The sequence below is a fragment of the Acanthopagrus latus genome, chromosome 22, assembly GCF_904848185.1.
Source record: "Acanthopagrus latus isolate v.2019 chromosome 22, fAcaLat1.1, whole genome shotgun sequence".
Taxonomy (NCBI): Eukaryota; Metazoa; Chordata; class Actinopteri; order Spariformes; family Sparidae; genus Acanthopagrus; species Acanthopagrus latus.
Window position 1 is genome coordinate 6,118,848 of NC_051060.1, and position 24,836 is coordinate 6,143,683.

General features: G+C 44.7%; 1 protein-coding gene across 3 annotated transcripts in view; it reads right to left on the reverse strand.

Moving 5' to 3' along the window:
- The window catches only part of hivep2a (HIVEP zinc finger 2a), a 119,799-nt gene that overhangs the window by 84,795 nt on the left and 10,168 nt on the right, over positions 1 to 24,836 (reverse strand). For 2 of the 3 annotated variants that reach the window (XM_037085420.1, XM_037085421.1), the window contains exon 2: positions 22,816 to 22,865. The gene's annotated coding sequence lies outside the window, so the exon portion shown is untranslated. Of the gene's footprint in view, positions 1 to 22,815; positions 22,866 to 23,700; positions 23,813 to 24,836 lie in introns of those variants that run through there. The other variant, XM_037085422.1, reaches the window with a different exon arrangement.

The following is a 24,836-nucleotide window of genomic DNA, read 5'->3' on the forward strand; positions in this document are numbered from 1 at the left end:
ACACACAAATGTACACGCTCGACTCCTACTACTTGAAAGGGTGGTGTTCATTAATAGAAGTCTTGGAGTTTGTATAGGGGGGGTTCCCACTCATAGCAGGGGTGGCACACACACACGGATGCACGCACACACACGCGCACACACACGTACGTATGCCAGCAACCTTCCCAGCAGGCTGAGTGAGGAACAAGTACAAACCCTCGAATTCACCCTCATTAAAGAGACTGCTGCTCTAAGCACACTCACACACACACTCACACACACACACACACACACACACACACACTCAGCAGTGGCCAGCTGCTCAGGTACAGCCGACAACAGCGGCTGACGTCAGCTTTTAAAGGTTACCATAAACTTGATTACCGATTGCAAAAACACAGCATTGACCCCAAACTTCTCTTCATTAGAGTTAACGAGTCGGACCTCAAAACACAGAGGTTACTGTCAGCTTTAATCAAAGAACATCAACACAAACGTCCCACGTAACTTATTTCCTGCAGCAGAGAAGGAACACGTGTGGCATGATGACATAACAGAAGCAGAGCGTAAAGAAACACAGAGAAGTAGATCGGAGGTCTTCTCCCAGTTCTCCCAACAACCTGTTGTGGTCGAATAACATGTAGAACACGGCGATAAGAGTGTCGACATGTAACTACAAACCCCGTGAGTCCAAGACACAGGAGTGCCTGCAAAGCCTCATGGGAGCTGTGGTTGTTGGTGGCTAACATCATGTCTGTCATGAACAGTGAAGGCACCTGACCTGGCCCAGTCTGACATACTTAGTACTACTCCTGTTTGAGCTATGGGTGATAAAAACTACAGTAAGCAGCTGTTTAAGTCAGTTCATTCACTTTAAACCAATAGAATGTCATCACTTCATCATTTCATCCTATTAGACATTAGTGTAAAACTGTTGTAATTATCATGTGAATTGCTCAGAAATTACCAAAACATTTATTTTGTGAGGTGACTTTGATTTTAAATTAGTTCATACATTCTGCCAAATCTAAGATATTTGTTTCAGTATCATACAACGTACAACACAGCGATACTGTTACTCTGCATTTAACCCCTCCGGAGGGAGCAGTGGGCAGCTGTGGTTCCGGGGGACCGACTCCAGATCTGAACCAGTGTCTCCACCATGAGAATTAACCTAGTGTGCATGTTTGGATAGTGGGGGAACCAGAGCACCCGGAGGAAACCCACCCAACAACGGGGAGAATATGCAAACTGTGCACAGAAAGCCCCCCCCCTCCTCGTGTGAGGCCAACCAAGCCGCGCTATTTGTAAATAATACTCTCAATGCATTTCTGAGATATCACATTCACAAGAATAGCACTCAAGCAGGTCACGGTGATCTGGACCTTTGAGGGCCAAAGTACTAGTCTGGCAAATGCGGGCTGATATAAACGGCCCAGAGTTGGCCCACCTTCACAGGGCAACTGCCTACCTACAATTCTGGCTAACCCGAGGATGTCCGCATACATTTCGGTTGCCAAACATGGTCTGGCGTCGGCCAATCAGCCCAAATCTTCGCCAACTCCGGCAGCCACATATGAGCCGGATTAGGCAAACACTCGGAGCCTGGGTTGCGAGAACAAAGCCTCTGCAAAGAATATGGTACATTTGCTATATTGTTTTCTTTTTTCCAATAGTGCTTATTTTAAGTCATTCATTATACCCATTAAAGAACAATATTGATCACTCAACTCAGGGCAGCCCAAAGTCGGGCCTGCATATGGTTCAATTTGCCCACCAGATGTTTCTTGCAAAAAAAAAAACATAAAATGAATCTAAAAAAATCATAGTAATGTTTTGATGCCGTTTTATTTTCTGTGAGGTAAAAGTGCTCTTTAGACACGTAAGATCATATTGATCATACTGATTATTTTGCCAATTATTCAGTCAATTAATCAAACCTCGGGATCCATTTTGCATCCTAACAATACAATCAATAGGTGTTTTGCTTTTCGCCTTCATTGCTGGTGAACGGTAACGTTTTTATGAATCTGAATCTAAATCTGAGCAGGCTGTGGCTCAAACAAAAGATACACTTGCAAGATTCTAAAATTCTGTGTCATATTTTATATTTAGATATTTCCACATCATGCTGCTTGAGTCCCTCAACATCAATCTGTCTGTTTGTATTTCCATGTGTGTGTGTGCATGTGTGCGTGTGTTTGTTTATCTGTGTGTCTGCTCAGCTGTTTGTCTGTCAGTGTGTCTTCCAGCCCAGGCTTGCCCCACAAAGCTAAAATTATTTGGGGCTGTCCCCACGGACACTCCAGTTATGTGTCCTTTTCACAGAAGCCAGTTTGGTCCCTGAGACATCGGAGGTATCCAGTTCAGTGTCACACAAGCAAACTATGCCAGCATGCACACACACACACACACACACACACACACACACTTACAATGTCTATGATGAATAGCGTGTCAGGGTTAGGAGGGCAGAACCGTCAATCACAGCTGACTGAGACAAGCTCACCCACCGGCCTAAATCTGCAGGGAACGTTTGCCGTTTTACCGGCTGACTGCATGCTGAGAAGAATGGTGCTGAAATCGTGGCTGCTCATAACTGAGCGTTACCTTCACCAAAGCTGATATTTAACTGTGTGAATCTGGCACAAAAATCCAGATCAGAATCACCCTTTTGAATAAAAAGCCTCCCCCTGGAGTACGATATGACAAACTACCAGTTCATTTTTCTGTCTCGTTTGAGTGAAATCGTTTTCTGTTTTTTCAACACGCCCTGATATTACACTCAGCACCAATTCCCTGATGATTTTTCTCAGCAAACTGAAAGCAGGGGGGGAAATGCTTTAATCCATTTTCAAGATGATTTGGGTGTCATTTGCACTTTTCATCTCCGTGTGTTCGAGAGGTTTTTTTTGTGTGTACCTGCGAAACTGACGACAAGGCGAGTAGAAACACATGAGGAACATTTCGTTAACGCTGTCTTAAGGGAGTGAGAATCTTCGAAGCTCTTGAAATATTACATGTTTTGTTACGAGTTTCTGTTATAGGAACTTTTTTTTTTTTTAAATAAACTGCTGGGATCATTTATTTTGATTTAGACGGTTATATTAGTTGGTTTTCCAGGTCAGATATGACCGACTCTAGGTTGTTTGAATCAGTTTGATCCACAAAACAAGCCAGCATTTTTTTTTTTTTAAATCAATCAATCTTATAAAAGGATGATGTAATAAAAGTGGAAATATAAATTTTGTGGGTTTTGAATGGATAACAAGCTGGTAAACTGGTAAAATAGCTGTTTCCTGGGTGTTTTGTGGTCAAAATGGACCTGCAAACACAAAAATGCATGTGCCCATTTCTAGCTAGAAATCCAGGGGTTGGAACCACATCTGGCAGCCTACTACAGGCAGCAAGGAGAAATCAGACAGATGGAGAGCCAGGCTAGTGGTTTTCACCTGCATCCAGTCTTTGTGCTAAGCTAAGCTAACTGCCTCCCGGCTCCATACTGGACACACATGAGGGTGGTATCTATGTTATCTTATTTCAAAGTGAGAAAGAAAGCGCATAATGCGTTCATCCAAATGTTAAAGTTTTCCGTGAAGTTGAATGGGACTGAGTGTGAGCAGTAAGTGTTCAATCAGTCTTTGTGTTTACAATCCTCTACTGATCTGCACAGAAAAAAGTTCCCCCCAAAAATGTTAGCAAACTTTATTTTCATCTTCTGTTTTTTTTATTGCTGAATCACAAAACGATTTAATATTTTTGGGTGTTGTTGAACCTTGGAATCTGTATTTTTATTTGACCTTGTCTAACCCTAACATGCAAAGCCGACCAGGGTAACAAGTCAGGCTGTTTATCAAGTACGATTGAGTCGAAGGTCAAATTCCATTGTGGATGATATATAAAAAGATTTTTTTAAAAAGGTCTAGATTTGAAACCACTTTGAAGCTATCTCTTGACCGCCGGTGCATTCAGGGAAATCTGTTCGGACTTCATTCTATAGGAGCGCAACAACAACACCAACAACAACAACAACAAAAAACTAAACTCTGAGTCAAATAATGTTTCAAATGTCATAATTCCATTTGGCTCCAATCCAAAATGGGAACGTAACGATGGCACTTTCAGTTAAGTGGGTATTTCGTGGTGTTTCTTTGTCAAAACGGTGCCTCTAAAGATCAAACTGGATGCTCTGAACTACATCTCGCACTGTGTTCCCCCGAGCTGACAGCGAGACGAGCTGCCAGGCTGGCTCCGTGTGCGCTTGTGTCAGTCAGTCAGCCAGCGGTTCGTTAACTAATTAGTGAGCTCGTTTATCTCATTAGGCTCTGATTGATCTGCCAGCTGATGGACTGGCAACTGAGCGCCCTGTGTGTGTCTGTTGGACGTCAGACGGAGCGGGCTAATCGATATTAACAACACAGGGAAGAGTTTAACTGTTACACAACCTCATTATCTGGCAGCGGCTGAGTGGTGTGTGTGTTTGTGGGGGGGGGGGGGGTTACACCAATGTCACCAGAAGGGCAGCCTTCTTGTTAGTGGCAGGAAATTAGCTCAGATAGCACGGCTAGCCGGTTGCTGGATGCTATCTGATGGTCAGGGCGGTACAGCATGTGACAACCTGCAAGACACACATGCACATGCACACACACACACACACACACACACACACACACACACACACACACACAGTAACAAGACAGTGTGTTTTGTATACTGTGTACTGACTAAAGGAATGTAAACTACTCAACTACCCTTTGTGATGAGTAAAAACTAGTTCATAATTCAACTATCTTAATTATCTATACTTTTATTTTTGAAGGTGACAGAACGTTTTTCCCACCGAGTGGTTAAGCACCAACATCAGGATGCGTTATTGGACAGTTTTGTACAATAAGAGTGCCAATGCAGCATTATAGAAAAGTCCATGAACTGAACAATGGCAGGAAGTCAGACAGAGTTAGAACGCATGTAGGTACAAAATAAAACAGGAAAGTGAGGTTAACTTGCGTCCATGCGAGTTGTCACATTGGTAAAAATGTAATATTGATGATGGTGTTAAAGAGTGGTGAAACAAGTCGCCAATTAATCAATTAGCCAATCAATTTAGCCATTTGTTAACCAAGAACACCAAACATTCGCTGGGTCCACCTTCCACCACTCTTTTCTGATCTTTGTGGGGGTCTCCTCTTCTTTCTTTTTTTGTGTATTTCGTTTGTTCAGCGGTCACATGTTTTGTAGTAGCTCAATTTGGCTTTTGGGATTTTTCCATTTCAGCTACTTTTGTTTGGCACAGTCCGACCTCTCCATGACTTACTTCCCCCTCGGGAAATTAAAGAAAGGAAAAAACAAACAAATAAAGGAGTCAGAAGCTGACGAGTCACCCTCTGCTTCCCGACAAAAACAGAGCAAAACAGGTTGTTTACCACCAGAGCTGGGATTCGTGACCCGGGCAAAAAAAACTTGAAGCATGTCGGGAAATCTTCATTAATTAAGTCAGCGTGGGAACGCTTTATTTTTTTCGCTCCTTTCCACACATTCCCACCTGGGAGCTGCCCAGTATAACCACAGCTCTGGTTCAAGTTTAACCAGTGACCCTCGAGAGTGCCAAGCAACTTAATTGTATCAACCAGTGAATACAAATTAATAAACAGTACTGCTTAAGAGCGATATTCTACAATGGATTCTTACAAATGCCTTAAATAAATGCAGAAAAAAGTCCTATTTTCTGAGTTTGAACCCTTTGTTGGCTTGTTAATGCGTTCTCTGCTCCGATATCTGATATTTCCCTCATAACTTGAAGGCAGCACGAAACAAAAGAGCTCTTTTTGTTGATTTAAAAAAAAAAAACACTAAACGAGGTGAAGGGGGCATTCAACCAATGTTATTTTCGGCTCTGGATAGGGATTTATAAAGTTTGAAAAAATAACCATGTAACTTGGGTTATTTCATCTTTTGAGAGAAACGACAAGGCGGAAAGCAGCTAATGATAAAAACTTATCTGGCTGCATTCTGGGAAATGTAAGAATCAGCATCTATGTGGTTTCACCTACATTTTTAAACCAAAAGTCTGGACATGTCATTTAAATTGCCTGTCACTCTCCTGTGTATTCACCAACTTTATGGAATCTAAAAAAAATATAAGAGGAACTGTGAAGAACCTCCCCAGACTCCCTTAAAGAATCACTCAATTTTGCCAGATGCTGAGTTATGAAAAAACTTTACCAACTTTGCGGAGCATTGTCTGACTAATTCTTCATTATTTGGACCTTCTTGTTAATTCGGCACACGTTACACTTTAAGATGTTTCTTTCTCGTGCAAAAAAAAAGATTTTCAGCAGAGGGGTCTTAAAGCGACAGGCACTAAAATGGTGCATTCACAGAGATGGGTGAACAGAGGTGCTGCAACAACGGACAGTATCAGGAAAATCGTGTGTTTTTTGAACATTAAAGCATGTAAACACTTCCGGTAGACACCACTAAGAAAAGCATTTCTATAATGTAACATAATATAAGACCTTTAAAGCAGCTTTAGCTTCATAAGTCAGCAGAAATACGAATTTCTTTGAAAGCTGTGTCTAAAAGGTGACGTCTGCTGTCCTTCTCACTGCATGTGATCCATTATGAAACTGTAACCTGAGTGTGCAGACACTGAGGGGCACTATTGATGATGTGCGCTGATGTGGTGAATTCAGGTTAAAGTCATTAACCTTCACTGATCGCTGTTATTAAATTGACATCGATCACAGGGGAGGAAATGGAGACGAAGGAGCAGCAGACGAGTTGGGAGAAGTTTGAAACTCTGAGATGCTCAAGTTGAGACTGCACCATCAGGAGGATGTTTGAGTTGTGTTGTAGATTCGGTATTCAGACACACACATGCACACGCACACACGCACACACACACACACAGTGACTGCCTGTTCACCTTTAGCTTTCCCTGTGATGCAACAGCTCAGGGAGGGCAGGGGGAGGCCAAACTGGCTTTCCTCATCCACACTCAAACACACGCACACACACGCACGCTCGCACACACACACACATATACACACACACACCGCACACACAAACACAGCGCAGCTTTCTGCATTGCTGTTGCACCATTCAGCATCAAATATGCATCAAATTATATAAGAGAGGCTCTTATGTAACAGACTCTATCCCCTTCCATACCCCTGTGTGTGTGTGTGTGTGTGTGTGTGTGTGTGTGTGTGTGTGTGTGTGTGTGTGTGTGTGTGTGTGTGTGTGTGTGTGTGTGTGTGTGTGATTTCATGCTGAGGTCTATGGCTAATGAAGCCATCTTTGCAGGGGAAAAACACAGAAACAGAGGGAGAGAAGGAGGAGCGAATAGCTAAATATAACTCTGCTGGCCCTGAGCAGCATCTGAGAGGAGAGGAGAGGAGAGGAGAGGAGAGGAGAGGAGAGGAGAGGAGAGGAGAGGAGAGGAGAGGAGAGGAGAAAAAAGAGGTGGATGATGGTGAAGAAAAAGGAAGCGCAAAGACAAACAGATGGAGGAGCATCCTTTCTTCGGAAGCCAAACTGAACTAAACGTTGAAAGTTACAGATTTGTGTTAGCTAGTTTCAAACTGTCTATTTATATCAGTATATCCAGGGGAAGTTCACAGTCACTCAGTCATACACATGCAATGACACCACAACGTGGTGGGCCCAATCCTGGTGCAGGGATTCAAACCCGCACCTCTGAATATTAGACTTGCTTCACTAAAAGTCCAGCTAAATATCCTCATTTTAATGGTCAGTCCATCCCAGGAGTTGCTTTGTGTGTTTCCACCACCTGAAGAAGAGCAGAAAACCACAAAGGCCGAACTAAACCAGCCATAAAGATTTCCACTAAGTAAAGACGGAGCTTTAAAGGAAACGTCCAAAAATGAAAACGTATTCATCATCTGCTGACCCCCGCGCTGATGGAAAAGCAGGGAGGAGTTCCGCAAAGCAAACGCCAGAGTAAATGTTAGCAGTGACGGGACACTTTGATTTTTCTGTTGATCCTGGAGGCCTGTGGACAAAAGATGACGACGGTGAAACGAAGTAAACTTTTCCTCAGTGCCGTACCACCAGGCAAGAGAGCAGCTTCTTAACTTCCATTCTTCCTCAGCACTCTGAACAATAAAATGTAGCCGGGAGGTTTAAGCGATGTTGGATCCTTACGAGAGCTTAGCAAATCAACCCAATCGCCACGAGTGAAAAGTGCAAGCAAGTTTGGTTTAGGCACAAAAACCACGTGGTTAGGGTTAGAAAAACATCACCGTGGCTCTGATAACACCGACACCATCTAATCCACCTCCTGATTTAAATGGTGACTGCGAAACTTCACCCGACTTTCCATCAGCAAGGGTGGATAGCGACTGAATTTTCATTATGTGGGTGAACTGTTCCTTTAAAACTGAGGCCGCACTGTGTAAATACATCAGAAAAGCACACTGAACGACTCGGCAGCGTCTGGAGCTCCAGAGGTAGACAAACCTAGTGAGCACGCCAACTGTGTGTGTGTGTGTGTGTGTGTGTGTGTGTGTGTGCGTGTGTGTGTGTGTCTCGCAGCCTCCCAAAACCCAAACCACACAGGCGGGAAAAAAGCTTCTTCTTCTTGCCAGAATCCTTCAGCTCAGATCGTCTCGGGCCCGAGCAGCCTTTCGCCTCGATATTCACACATGCTGCCTAAAAAAACAGCACCCCACGGACAGAAACACAACATATATAGCATAGCAATCTGCCGCCGCATCGCAGCCTCTCTACCCGGCGCTGGAATCCACAGCTCTGACATTTCTGCCCGCCGCAAACCGAACGGGAAACCTTTAACGGCCTGAGGTCGGCCCGAGAGAGGGATGGAGATAAATTACAGTGTTTGGTTTGGTGAGAGAGCGAAAACCAGCGAGGAGTGTGAGTGGGTTCATGTTCAGCGCAGCTCTCTCTGTCCAGGCCTGTGTGCGCATTTACATACCGGCGCACGCGTGTTTGTTTTAAAAAAAAACAAAAAAACACACAGCGCTCTCCTCTGTCAACCCGCTTTTATAGATCACTGCGTAATATAAGAGAGAGCAAAGGGCCGAATTCGATCGCTTGCAAACAAACTGTGCATACTGACAACAGTTTCCCGAAGACGTCCTGAGCCCGGTATCCTTGATGAACCTCGGCGCGCCAGGAAGCCATGAATGCTCCCAGTCTTTCGTTGCCCAGTTGGTTTGAAACCTGGTCCTGACATTAAATTTATTATCGAAGCATTGGAGATGATAAGGTAAAACTTGTCTTTGTTTTAAATTGAGGTGTAGATCAGAAAAGAATGAGCAAATGATCACATTCTGCTTCATTTAGAATGCAATTTACACATTTTTGGGATTAATTTGGGGTGGGGTTTTGGGGGGAACTTAGCCGAAATCATTCCTTATAGATAGCGATTTGAGCAGCAGAAAATAAAGACACTCGGCTGTCAGATTTAGCTGATTTCCGACTCGAAAACAAGTTGTAAAACAATCTCCGAAGAATTACAGGGAGAGACAAAACATCCCGCTGCGGCGAGACGCACAGAGCGCAGATTTTTCTGCCAACGCTGGACATGTGAGAGCGGAGAGACGGCGATCTCACATGCTAAAATGTTCAACTAAATATCTCAACACGCCGAGATGTCTTGGTCTCGAATCTTGACCCTCCTGGTCAGAGTGCATTCACAAACTACATCCACTAAAATCTGGTGACAGATTTGGAGTAATCGTCAGCAGCCAATGTTATATAAAAGCTGTAAAACCTGCAGGTCTGTCTTCCTCAGGCCTTCGTCTAAGCTACAGGATGAGCCGAAGTCAAAGCTGTCCAAAGGCCGTTTGTGGAAAACTTAAACATGTTCTGATTCCTTCTGAGGTCCTAAACGCAGATAATTCACCTCTCCGCCTGTCAGAGCGCTGCGAGCCGTGCTGCGGAACATCTCTGAGGGTATTCTGAAGCGAAGAAAATGCCTCGAAATGACTCACGACCTTAATGCTAGATCATAACGTGCTTTGCTTTCATGCCAACAATCTCGATTTCGGGGGGGGAGAAAAAAAAAGGAGCATCTCCGTATTTACGTTCCTTTTCAAACGAGACTTATCTGAATATATTTGCATAGATATTTTTCTGGCCCTTCAGCTGATACGTCTCCGCGCGGAACATCCGCTGGGAATTAGACGGAGGGAGGACAGAGCCGAAACTCGCTGATGACACTGAGGCAGTCTAACAAGAGATCACACACGCGCAGACGGCTGACAGCTGCTTCTGATCCTCCTACTGTATGTAGTTTAAGTTAACAGCGAGGTCTGATATCAGCCAGTTGTCAGCCAAATCCTGCCACCGACACCCACAGTGTGTGTGTGTGTGTGTGTGTTTCTCAGCGTGGAAACACACGTCGGCGACAAAAACAAATAGCAGAAACGCTTCTAAGTGTCTTTAATTTTGCCTCCCGTCAGTTGAAAGGGAGAAACTGAGGGAGAGAGATGGTGCGGCTGACAGCCGAGAGCAAAAAGGAGGATCTGTTTTGAAATTTTTCGGGCCTCTTTTGGCACGTCGGGGATGAAAGAGGACACGAGGAGAGGAGGGATGAGATGAGTAGATAAGAGGGGGAACTAAAGAGAGAAGAGGAGGAGAGAAGATGTAGGAGAAGAGGACAAGCGGAGGCAGGAAGGCAAAGGGGGGACAAAGAGGAGAGGAGGAGGAGGGAGGAAAGGGAGGGAGGAGAGAAGGATGAGAGAGGAGGGCAGGAGGAGGAAAAAGGACGAGATAAAGTGAAAAGAGGGGGGGCGAACTAAGGGACTAAAGGGAAGAGAGGAGGGGAAAAGGAGGCAAAGGAAGGGAAACGGGACGGAAAAGAAAGGAGGACAAATGAAGAGATGGGAACAACAGATAACTAAACAGAGGAGGGGAGGACTTGGAGGAGAGAGAAAAGGGTGAGGAGGAGGGTGGAGGGTGAAAAGAAGACGTTGAACTAGAAGAGACTGAAGAAAGGACAGAAGTGGAGAGGGATATAAGAAAAGAGGAAAGAAGGAGATGAGAAGGAAATGGGACAGAAAGACAAGATTAAACGATAAAGTAAAACAGGAAGGGGGAGAAATGAGGAAAGACAAAAAGATGGGAGCTAAAGTGTATCTGAGGAGGAAAAAGGAGGAAAACATGAGGAATGATGGGATGAGAAAAAAAGAGGGAAAAGACAAGAGAAAATAAAAAGGAAGGAGGGTAGACAAGGATATAAAGGAGTAAAGAGGTGAGAAAGGAGGAGGACAAAAGACCAAAAGGAGGAAGAAGCAAGGAGAGAAAAGAAGAGACTGACCTGAAGGGAGGACAGAAGAGGAGGGGAGGAGAAAATGAGGAGAAAAGAACACAAGAGGAGGCAAAAGGCGGGAAATAGGAGGGTAAAAGAAAAAGGAAAGAGGGAACTAAGAAGAGGAGAGGACAGGGAAACAAAGTCGAGCAGGAAAAGAGATTTAACAAAAGAGGAGAAACACAAGGAGGAAAAGGGAGGAGTCCAGAGTAGAAAAGAGAAAGGAAAAGAAGACAGAAGAGAAAAGGGAAAGGAAAAAATAAAGGAAACCAGGAGGAGAGATGAGGGATGAGGTGGACAAAAAGAGGGGAAGCAAAGGAAGGCAAAGGTTGAGAAGAAAGGAAAGGAGGAGGAGAAAGGGAGGAGAGCCTGAAAAAGATGAAGGAAGGAAGGACAAATTAGAAAGATGGATGGAAGGAGAAGAGGGAGATGAGGGAGATGGATGAGGGAGAGGGACAATAGAGGAGGAGAGGAGGAGCTTAGGAGAGCAGGAGAGGAGGGGAAAAAAGGAGGTAGGAGAGAAGGGGAGGTTAGACAGAAACCGGAGAGAGAAAGAGGAGAGGAAAATTGAAATGAGGACAGATAGGACGGGGGCAGGATGAGAAGAAAATCGCATGGAAGAGGAGAAAAGATGTAAGAAAGGATGACAAAAGGGGAAAAGAAGGAGGGAAACAGGAGAAGAAAAGAGGAAAAAGGGAAACAGATGAGATATAAAGAGAAACAGAATAGAAAGGAGACAGAAATGATGAGAATGATGAAAAGGGGAGGAAGCAGAGGTACTAAAGGAAGGTGTAAAGGAAAGAGGAGGAGGAGAAAAGGAAGAAGAGGGGAAGAGAAGAAAGGGGAAAGGAAAACGACAGAGATGAAGAGGAGGAAGCGAAGGGCAAGGAAAGAGGAGGGGAGCACCTCAGAGAGGAGGCAAAGCGGGAAGTGACGAGTCGAGACAGGACGAGAACAGAGAACGGGAGATGAGAGGGGAGCAGGGAGGAGAGGAGAGGGGGATGAAAGAGAGGAGAGGACTGAATCCAGAGACAGATAGACAGAGCTTTGAAGAGGAGGAGGAGGAGAAGGTGGAGGCGGAGGAGGAGGAGTAGGAGGAGGAGGAGGGAGGTGGATCAGAGTGAGTGAAGGATGAAACAGGAGGCGAAGGGATGGAGTGGTTGAAAGAAGGGGGAGGTATGGATGGAGGGATGGAGAGGAAGAGGAAAAGAGGAAGAGAGACACTCAGAGAGATGAAAGGAGTCGGAGGGGAAAAGTTTAAGTTTGACAGGAGTTGAAAAAGAGGAGAAAAGCGAGGGAGAAGAAGAATTCCACTAGCTCCACTAGGAAATGTAAATATTTTGTTCACATTTTATGAGAAATACGATTATATTATACATTTTTTAGCATCAGAAAATACCATAAAAACGCAAATCAAGACAATACGTAAGCTAACTTTCACTCACGTCACAACAAGGAAAATCACAATGTTTTGGGGCGTTTTTAGCAGCTGGTTGAAGACACCGTTTCAACCGATTTCACCATTTACACCGCAATTATGAAAAAAGACATTTCATCGAAGGTAAACATGTCACATTTTTACAAACGCAGTAAAAATGACCAATATGGGCAAATTTTTTTGTTGCCTGTGGAAAAAGACACCAGACTCCCTTTGAAAATCGCTCAGTTTTGTGAGTTGTGAAGTGAGGAGAACCTTTATAAACTTTTTGAAGCGCTGTTTCTGACAGATTCCTAACTGTTTGGGCCTTATTGTACATTCAGCATTAAATGCAAAACACTGAGTTGTGAATTTCCTTTAAAAAAAAAAGTGTTTAATTCAGACTTTAGAACTGAGATCCAGTCACTTGAGACGCATGTTGAGACACATGTTAATGCCAGGTTTGACTTGACAGACTTACAGCTCTCCACACAGGATCGGATCACTCGGGACAGAGCTTGATATCAGGTCTGAAAGGAGCTGATAATGATTAAAAACCCTTGGATTTGGCCGAATAGTCATTGTTTTTTTTTTGTTTTTTTTCATTTTCACATGGAAAAATATACGTTGGAAACAAAACGTTTCCATTCAGAACAGAGGGAACTGCTTGTGAAAGAGAATGAATTTCAAACGTGGACAGCAGAAAAAAAAATATCCCTGAGTTTGCGGGAACGCGGAGAGCTCTGTACTGTATCTCCGCTAACTGACTGTGACAGTTTGGATGACAACAAAAAAAAGGTTCAGACAAATTTTCACTTGAACCTTCGACACGAGCACCGGAGGTTAAACACAGAGCAACTGTACAATAAGCAGCAGTGTGTGCAAACCGAGGTGCCTTGGTCTCTACACTGACAGTTTTGGATGTCTCAGAACGTTCATAGAAACTTTCCAACCAGTCCTGCAGAACAATAAACTAATCAGCCGTGTTCAGAGTGTTCCAAACAGTCCTCACGGTGCCAAAAAAGAAACTGAACGCACTCATTTGGCAGCGCTACACTGGTGTTTTTTTGCAGTGTTGTGGAGACACTGCGACTGTTTACACGAGCTCTAGTTTCTTAGATTTAATCTTTTCCTGGCTTCATCACATTCAGAATAAAACTTCCACGTGGAGCACAGAGAATCCAGGCTATTCGGCTACCTGCGATCACACCATCGTCCAGGTTTCTGATGCCTTCATACGGTCCGTGCCAACTACTCTGGTTCGAGGCTGCCAGCTGGATCCACCGGCGGTTTCCCTCTTTCCAGATGATCGCGAGCAATTTCATTTCGTCATTGTTAGTCATACTGGAACTTTTCATTGTCCAATCTTTTTTATCCAATTAAGCGGATGAAGCAAAGGCAGGAAACAGGATAAGGTGCTTACATGCAACAGTAGTTTGCACGATATTGTACAAAAAAAAAACAGCCATGGCCCCCGGGGAACAGGACCTTCAGGTTCCTCTATCCCAATCTCTCCAGCACAAAAACCTGATCCTGACAGAGAAACTGCCATACTGGACACAGTAATAAACTTTGTCATGTTTGCTGTATTTTTAGCGGAGGAGTCCTTAAATGACCTCTGAATCGGCAGAGAGAAACAGCTTTGGTTTCAGCCTCGGCCGTGATGGATGTAAGCCTCTCCACTACAGGTTCCACAGTGTTAAACACGATGAGCGGTCAACTTACGGAGGAGCGCGTAATACTGAAGCTGAGTGAAGATAAAAAAAAAAAACAACTCAACAGCTTCAGCCAACAGTCATAAAAGCTGCTTTTTGTTCAGCTTCTGACGTTTGCTGCTCGCTCACTAAAGTCTCGCTGCCCACTCTTAGAGCCGTGAGGGAGCAGACGTACGTTTTCTCCACCCTCATCCAGGTATTATATGTACAACATACGTTCCTCCACACTTAAACACTTGTGACTGCAAGAAAGGCAGAAAAAAAAACCACGAAAAAATAACACATCAGGGATGAGTTTTCAGGTCACGCCAGATTTACTTCCTCTCTTTGAAGCGCTAATTCTTAGCCCACTCGGCCTCTCCTGGCAACCGACTGTCGCTAGCATGTGCAAATCCCCCCCGTCGTATGACTGACGGGAGGCAGCAAGGTGCTAGCCAGCTGCGCTAGTTTTTAAGCCTTAATACCCTGAGTATGAGTGAGCTAGCGTGGAGCTAATCAGCCTTAATGCTTAGTGCCATGCATGTGGGGTTAGCTTGGGGGGGACGGCTAGCCACCGTAGCAGCGGCTAATCCTAGCGGCTACAGGAAGACGCTCAATCCCCGGTTTTCCCAAATATGTCAATTTTGAGATTAACATGAGAGGAGGAGAGAATCAAATAAAGCTGGAGGGGGGGAGGTGGAGGCATATGGCGGAGAAAAGAAAAAAGAGGCATGAGCGCTTGAAATGAGGCTGGAGGCTCTTTCTGCGATTCTGTTTGAACAAAACCGTCCTCCAGATGAATGTGGGACAGCTGGAACAAAGGGGAACAAAGGATCGCGCGAGGAGGAAGACGTTTCGAGCGCTTTCCCTCGTCGAAGTTGAAGTGCCGGGCTGAGACACACGCACACCGAAGGCTCTTCAGTGTGTTGACTTCCTGCGCGAGGACAGGAAATGATGTCACGCTGGTGTGGGCACAGAAATATCCCGGCGGCTCTTATCTTTAAGTGCATGTGTGCGTCTGTGAGAGTGCTTCACTCTGAAGCACCTGCTGCTCTCTTTCTCTCCCTCAGTCTAGAAAATCACAGCCTTTCGGTCGGACGCCCTCCTCCTCCTCCTCCTCCTCTTCCACTTCCTCCCTGCTCCTCCTCCTCCTTCCGTCTGTCACATGGTACGAGAAGGGGCGCCAGGGCACTGACAGGGGCCGCAATCTCTCCCTCTCTCCCTTCCTCTCCGTCTCTCTCTCTCTCTCTCTCTCTCTCTCTCTCTCTCTCTCTCTCTCTCTCTCTCTGTGTTTTCGGGCAAGAAGCCACCGAGTGGCACAGCAGAGGCGAGCCACCTGTTCCTCCCTGGCAGAGGAGATCGCGGAGGGGTGGAGGGAGCGATGAAAAGACGACGGCGAGGAGGGTAGCGAGGTGAAGAGGACGGGCGGAGGGCACGATGACGGAGCGAGGGAGCGGAGGAGGGGGGGATCGAGGGGAGGAAACGGAGGAAGCAAGGAGGGGTGGGAGAGTGGAGAGGACAGAAAAGGACGGATGGAGGGAAAAGGAAGGAAAGATGAAACACATTTTTTGTGTCTCTCCCTTAATCTCTCGGGGAGGAGAGCCGACACCAGAGTTAAAAAAAAAACTGGAGAAGGGGGGTGAAAAGAGGAAGCGATGAAAGGAAACAATGGATGAGGTGAAAGAGAAAAGGTAAAGAGGGAGGGATCTGGAGAAGAAGAAGAAAGGGATGTTCTTGTAACACCTTCTAATCCTCACCTACCTAAACGATGGGGGGTACAGAAAGAGAAAGATGGAGGTGAAAGAGATAGAAGAAGGGAGGAGGGCAAGAGGAAACTGGGGATGGGGAAGTTAAAGATGGAGAGAAAAGAAGAGGTGACAAAGAGGGGATGAGACAGGAAAGATAGGAGAGGAGTAGAGGGAAAGAATGATTGGTAGAAAGAGAAAGGAAAGGAGGGATACATCACGGAGAGGTAGAGAGGAGGCAAAAGATGGAAGGAGGTGTAGAAAGGGAAGGACAGAGGGATAAAAGAGACAGACAGAGGAAGGATGGAAGAAAGAAAGCAATGAACCGAGAAGAAGAAGAAGAAGAAGAAGAAGAAGAAGAGGCAAGGTGGGAAATAGTACAGAAAGAAAGAAAGAAAGAAAGAAAGAAAGAAAGAAAGAAAGAAAGAAAGAAAGAAGAGATGAGGTGAGGTGAGAAGGTGACAGAAAATGAGTGATGAGCCAGAAAAGATAGCAGAGGTAGAAGGAGAAATAAAAGATGTAAGGAGGTTTAGAAAGGGAAGGATGGGGAGGATAAAAGGGTGAGAAACGGGAAGAAGAGGAATGAAAGAAAACAACTGACAGGAAAGGAAGGACTCCCAGAAAAGGAGACGATGATACGCAGGAGGAAGAGAGGAAGAGAAGAAGATAAGAGATTAGGGATGAGTAAAGGGAAAAAAAGGGAGATAGGAAAGGAGAGAGAATTTAGTAAAGGAGTGAAGGAAAATGCGAGTTGAAGAAGGATGGGGGTATAGAAAACAAAGATGGAGGGGAAAATTCAATGAGCGGATGAAATAAAGGAGGAGAGGATACATAAAAGAAGGGATGGGAAAAGAAAGAAAAGATTTGCAGAGGGGATGAGAGAATAATGGGGAGGAATAGAAAGAAAAACGTCAACGGAAATGAGAGAGAAGACGGTGGGAGGTATAGAGAGGGGTGAGACAGGAAAGAAGAAGTCAGAGGTGGAGGTGAGGAAGGGGAGGGAGAGAGAGAGAGAGAGAAAATGGACAAAGAGAAGCAGCGACGACGGAGCGAGGAGGGATGGCGGATGAGAGGAGGTGGAGGAGGTGATGCCACCTAATTATCATCCCCTCTCCCTCTTGACCTTGTCCTCTCTCCGTTCATCCCTCCTTCTCTCCTCCCACTGACAGCCTGTCTGTCTCTCTCTCTCTCTGAATGTCTCGGCGTCATCCTGCACTCACAGGTGATTGTCTGACTTCACCCACAGTGTGTGAGGACGGTCTGAAGGGTTCACTGAGGGTCAGAGGTCAGACTCATGAATGAAAAACATAAAATCAATTCATGTTGAGTGTGAATGAGCCGTCAGTGACGCACGACGCTGTTTTGATCAGCCTTAGCCTTCAGAGAATCGCTGCCGCAGTGCCGCTGAGCCAGACCAATGATACTACGGTTCACTACTAGTACTCTTGTTACAGTTTACTACTGTATATTACAATTTCTGACATCAAAATACATATTTGTTTACTCTCCTAGCTTGTTACAACAATTACTACAGTTTAATAACTGTTGACTTGATGCTACCTCTTTGTCAGTCAGCTGATCCGAAGCCTGGTCAGCAACTTTTCGGATGACTTTTTGGATCCCTCTGACTTTTCCTTCTCTGTTAGAATCAGATCCAACACGTCCCACCCCCAGTGCCAGTTTAGCATGTGAACGGCTCTGCGGTGTAGTTAGTAATACGATGTGACATCCTGGTGTGACAAAATAAAGCCCGCTGACAACCGGTTCACGCGTCGTGCGTTTTGGACTGTTGATGTTGCGACGCGGTCACGGTTCGGTTAGGGTTAGCTGGGGCGGTTGCACACACATCAATGAGACGACACACTGGTGCCAAAACACACACACACACGGCCTCCTTACAAGTTGTACAAGCACACAGACACACACACAAATACATAAACAAACTGACATAAATTAAACATGCACAGACCAATGCAAATATAAAAACAGAAATTCCACAAACTGAGCCTCTTATGCCAAGTCTCTCTCTCTCTCTCGCTCTCTCTCTCTCTCACACACTCACACACACACACACACACACACACACACACACACACACACACACACACACACACACAAAGCATGTCCAGGAAGTGTGCAGGCTGCAGAAGCAACAAAGCCCTCATTTGCATGAAGAACGATGCGGAAGTGAAACCAGAGCTCCTTATGGTACCGCACTCTACTCACCACTACACACACTCCCTCACACATACATACAGATATATATATATATATATATATATATATATATATTTCTATATACACACACACACACACACACACATTCACACACAAAGTAACACACACACACCACTACTTTCCATGTGATTTGAATGTACAAACAAAGAGGCCAGTGGACTTCTGGTTACCTGGAGGAAATGGGAACCAAACTAACTGCTGTTGTCGCGGCAACAGTCATATCCCATAATGCTAGTCAAATTCTGCCGCTCTGTTATCTCACTTGTTGGCCTGCTCTCACACACACACACACACACACACACACACACACAGGAACACACACAGTTAGAGTATGTGTGTGTGTGTGTGTGTGTGTGTGTGTGTGTGTGTGTGTGTGTGTGCGCATGTGTGTGATGATGCTCACCCAAAGGCCATTCATTTGGACACAGCTGTTAGTCGATACACATGATCATCATTCTGCCCTTTGTGTGTGTGTGTGTCCGTGTGTGCATGTGTGAGCGAGAGGGTATGTGTGTGTGTGTATGTGTGTGTGTGTGTGTCAAGGGCGCAGCTTGCATCCGTCGTACCAAGCCGTGGTCACCATGGAAACAGAACATACACTTCTTCTTCCTCTTCACCTCCTGCCTTTTCTCTACTTTCTTTATCTGAACTTACTATTGTGTGGGAGTGGAGGTGAGTGAGTTTGCGTGCACGTGTGTGTGCGTGCGTGTGTGTGTGTGTCCAACTGCGTTTAAGTTCACTTCCTGGTCTGTTCTAGCCAATCGGTGACCAGGGACTTATGTGAAGCTCAACACTGGCTTCCTGTCCACTCCTGGTTCTACATTTTTTCTGTGGACCGATTCTGTGGTTACCATGGCGCCCTCATCCATTTGGTGCTCCATCTCTCTCTCTCTCTCTGTCTCTCTCTCTCTCTATTTGTCATATCACTTCATTCAGTGATATTTCGGCTATTTTCCAGTGATGTGGTTCATTTAGTGGGTTTTTGGATCTTGCTGCTGCTCTGTAATTATAGCTCCAACACAAAGGTTTGGCACTTTAACAACATTTCCAAGCCTTTTTTTTTTGGGGGGGGGGGGGTCAGTGTGCTGAGGTTACCAAACCAACAGACCGCTGCAAAAGTTTAAAATGACGCGATAAAAGATGAACAAGACATTTTCAGGGCTATTTGTCGACGTTAAAACAATTCAGCTTCCTCAAATAAAACAGTCTCTGATTGCAGATGGAGTCATTTTATCCTCCAAAATGGTTATGAGGTATCTATATTGACTCTACAGCTGTACTGTTAATAAAAGTCGGTGCTGTAACAGGCGTGTTTCTACACTGACTCGCAAGTATGAGTCATCACACCATTTGATGAAACTGTCCAAAACGAGACCAGGGTCCAGTTCATGGTCCTGCAGGACAACCACTGACTCATCCAGCAAACCTCATGATGAACCTCGACTCAAACGCACTCTGGCAGTCAGCACAAATAATCAACATGAACAAGGTACTTACTCCTAGCCCTAAATGTACAGTCATTTCCCCCTAAACCTAACCACGCTGTTTTTGTGCCTTCTAAACTCAACCAACCCTGAAACTGTAGAGCCGTAACATCATAGAACCGACTCATCATTTAAGTGTAGCAGTCCTGCAGGCCGCAGACGAGTCACATCAGCACGCTCTCTGTCTCCGTCGGACTGAACAGCTTGCCACCGTTTGGAGCAGCCGCTGACATTTGTCACCGTCTGCGTCCCCTGAAACCCACCTAACACACCACACACACACAATATGTGCATTCTACAGCATGTGCACAGTCTGCAAGCACCGACTCACATCCTGTGCATGTTTTCTGTTGTGTGACTGTGTGTTTCACAGAGATGACACTGTGTGAACTTTAAAAGCCCACTCGTTTGTGCTTTGAGGTGCAGATAGTAATCTTTGCTTTACATGATCTATTTCGGTGCACTGTGCACGCACGCGCATGCACGCGCGTACACACACACAGACACACGCGCAGAGTCGTGGGTGGTAACACATATAGGAGAGGGACGATGTGAGAGCGGCTGGGAGAGACAGAGGTAGTCTGGATGATATAGTTCATCACATCCTTGATACAAAGCCGTCTGTTACACAGGAAGAGGAAGTGACACCGCTGACACACTCACCCCCCTCACACACACACACACAGTCCACCGTTGCTTCTTCTATTTGCAGCCTCACACCTTTTAAAAAGCAAGAAAAGCAAAAGAGCCACACTTGACTCTGCAGCGTCCAGCATCCCCCCTCGTCCTCGCACCCATCCTTCTGTGTTGGCTGAATCCTGAGCGCAGCGCGGCAGCCCTCAATCTGCGTTCACCGTCTCTTCGTCTTAATCGATCCTCCACCGGCGCTTCATTCTGCTGCTCTCTCTAATATTCTCTCGTTTCGTGATTCAACATGCGTCCCTCCCGACCTGACTGATCCCTGATGACCACACAGATGGGTTGCTTCCATATATCAGTTTACCAGAAGAGTCAAACTCCTGCAACTTCATCTGCGATATCTAATAACAACCTAATATTAATATATCTCGGAAAACAGGTTTATTGTTAGTAAAAGAGCAGTGTGCAAGTGCAAGGGAGTTCTATCTCCTCCCGTCTTTGGATATTTCCTCCTACTCGCCTGTCTACAGGAAACTGAAGGTGTGCGTGAGCCTTCACAGTCGATATATCTGTTTTTAGAATGCTTGCAGTTTGAAACACAAAAACGAAGCTTATTCTGTCGTTGACTAGCCCCCGTTAAGTCTCCCTGGATGTGAAACACGACATAAATGATTGCATTTCAAACTTTAAACCCAATATTAATGGCGTTACACGTGGGCAGGTTAGTTTGTCGTTGTCACAGCACAACCAAACTTCTAGATTTCAGATTTCCTTATTACTCAGAGGATATTAACCTGTCCCACAATGTCAGTTTACTGGATTTAAGGCGTCAAACTAATGCTCTAGGGTGATCTCGTGAGATTTATTTAGTCAGTTTCATGTCATATCAGGATGTTGTCTCCTACGCTTCGTTTTGCCGAAATTATCAGAAATCTAGGGTGTCTTTTTCGACGAAGAGACACCAAAATATTAGAAAGGATTACACAGATCCAGTGGCTCTGGCTTCAGCACGACAGCCTGCTGTGTTGCCCCCAACCATGACAAAAACAGCATTACATCTACTTAAGATATTCCTGTTCTATCCAGATATAATTAATTTCATCGCAGCATATTGTTCTTTGTTTTACTACCTGCCTCTCTTTGTGAATCAATGCAATTAATGCATCCAGTTTGCCACGGGGTCGGGGGGGACTGATTGTTAGATGCACCGCTGCTCTCTTTTGAAAGACTGTCAGACATTTAAAAACCCAAATCTCTCCATTCTGATCATCATTTTCCTGTCTTTCTTATGCTGTAACAGAAGCGAGCAGCCCCACAGCGAGAAATCAAAACACTCTGATGCATAAAGAAAGATCAATATATCAATATCAGGCGCCGAGACCATACTCGCTCATAATTTTCCCCCGTATTCTTGGATTACGCCTCTTTTACTCCACCTGGCATTACAATGCGTACTCCCCATCACGTCTTCATTGTGTAACTGTGAAATGATCTCAATAATTCTCATCCAGAGCTGTCTCTGAGCACCAGCCCGCGTCCACCGACAGCAGAATGAGATCACTGCACGGAGCGAAAAAGGAGACGGGAGTAGAGAAACTTTACATGACGGCAGGCGGCAGGACCATGAAAGTGAGCTTTTTCATTTACACTCCCAGCTGAGGTCACACCTCTGTTAACGAAGCTGGACGGTTGCCCCGGCAACCAGCCGGGAGAAAACAGCGAGAGTAATTCTGGTTAAATGAATACAGCCCGACTGTCTCCTTGTCTTACCGTCTGTTTCTCTGTGCAAGCCTCTCCCTCCCTCAGAACAAAAGGATCAGCCATTTTAAATCATATTGATGGTTATTATTACAAAGGAGGTCTTTGTCCACCATTTTCTCCTCGCTTTCAGACACGGTCCAGGAGTTTCTACGATCTTCATCTGCAGTCACATCACTGGCATACAATTCCAAAAAAGAAAATTTCAAGCTAATTTCACTCCGTTTTAAGGGATTTAATTGAGTATGTTTGACGTTGAAAACTGGATTTTCTTACCATTTTGCCAATAATTTCAACTTGCCATCACTGACCTTATTCTTTGCACCTGAAAATGCATTACACTCACGTTGTTCTCCTGCAAGCTGGGCCTCACGGTGACAACTTTTGCTGCGTAAACTACAGATTTTGACTTCCCGTGACCTCACGACCCCATTTCGTGCATCTCCACTTCACCTCACCTGTCGGCTCTGTTGTCTACCTGTGTTGTGACTGCTATTCTGTGCATGACTGTGGGCTATAACAACCACACACACACAGTTGGGTGTTTCTCTGTGAGTCCTACCTGATGCAGCTGCTCGTCCTCTGGTCGAGTCCAGAAACTGGCCACAACCCCTGGAGGAGAAACGATGAGAGAAGGATTAAGACTCAGATCTATTTCATGAGCTTAAAAGGGTGTTTTATTCTGCAGCATTTCAGTACTAGAAGTTTCTGAACAAGGCCGCCATCAGGCAAATCATTCACTAAAAACTTGGTCATGAATTCCTGTGCACCACTTTTGCTCAATAAAGAAGTCCTCTGTATCGTTTTGTCTTATATATTATATATTATAAGGCACGCATTAAAGCAGTATTTGTACTTCATGGGAAATACACTTAATAGCTTTCTGGTCGATAAGGGGAAACTTATGGCACTTCTAAGGTTTTCGATTGAACATGTTAAATCAGCAGGGTTTTCCCTGACCATTATAAGGTTTAAAGGTGCTGCACCCAGGCCGTTTTGGGCACCACCGAGTGAATGTCAAATCGATGCGGAGAGCATCAAAACCAACTAAATTACTTTTCCCAGATCAATCGGCTGTAGTCAGTCCTCAGCCGACTGAAGATTTGAGGGTTTATTTATGATCAGCTTCAGCTCTCCAACCTTTTCTACACAGATATGGTAATAACAATGTTCCAAACTATGAAATTGCATACTTGCAAACATTTTCAAACGCTGAAATTACATTTGTTTAGTCCATACAAAACCAGAGCGTAAAGAATATTTGGAATCTTTCAGGGAGTTTTGTGCTGGACTGCTTCTTTCCCTGGCGTCTCCTCGGGTCGCCTGACGACTACTCCCAACCAAAACTATTTGCCTACAGCATACAATAATATTTTCAGCAATCGTGTGCAGCTTGGGGAAGACCCCTTCCTGTTTCAGAACAACAACAACGCCTTCATGCACAGACCTGCGCCATAATGAAAGTCTCCCAGTTTGGTTTGGCAGATGTGCCACACCACATCCATCACCATGAGTGCAGAGCATGAGCCCGATCGCCCAGTGTCAGTGCTGGACACCATGGATGCACTTGTGTCTGAAGCAGCGGACTCAGGTCTATAGTTTTAGAAAAACAAGATCACACTTGAGTTTGGGTGTCCACATACTTTGGGCCATGTGGTGTCAAAATAAAAGCATGGACTGTGAGCATATTCTTTATAGTTTTTAAGGTCAAAAGGTCACGAGACTCTCAGTGTATAAATGTCAATTGCAATTCATGTCAGTAAAGAACAACAATGTTTTTTTTTTTTTGCAAAATTTCCACAACGACAGAAGTGACACTCTGATCCTGCCTGTAATCTAAAATTTCAAAAAACACTTCGCCAGTCGTTTTCTCGGCAGATTGTGAGTATTTGACGCTGACATTTCAAACCCTTCCATGAATCCAGCGATAAACAAATAAAAACACACGACTCTCCGTCTTTAAGTTTCAGATCACTCGTGTCATCGGTTTGTCATCTTGATTTTCAGTTTTCTCTTGTCACTTTCTTTCCTTGTTGTTCCTCTTTTCAAACCCCGTCAGGATTTCTGTTCTGTGTCACCCGCTGAGATTGGATTTCTTTTCATCCCCTGATATTTTTCTAAGTGTTCTTATCTTTTGTATGGATATGCAAATAACTCAACCTAAACCTGCAGCAGTAACCGTCTCTGTGTTTTCATTGTGCTGTTGCTAACTCAACTATAGCAGATAATATCGGATCAGGCAGCAGAGCCCGGGAACGGCACGCCAACAAGGGTCAAAGGGTTCAACATGAGAGATATATATTCAAGATTTACTGCTCCTTTTATATTGATTTGTATTGAAAACACTACTTTTTAAAGGAACAGCTCAGAAAAAGGTTCAACAAAGAAAAAGGTAAAGGACAAATTGAGAAAAAATGATAAAAGATGCTCATTATTAGTAACGTCCTCTTAAATGATCTAAAAAAAAAAAAGATTTCTGTGTGAGTGTTGTGCACGTTGTGTATAGTTATCAAAATGTTCATATTTTTGGTTATTTTCGCTCAGATTATGTAAAAATTGGTCAGAATCAATTCATCTGAAATG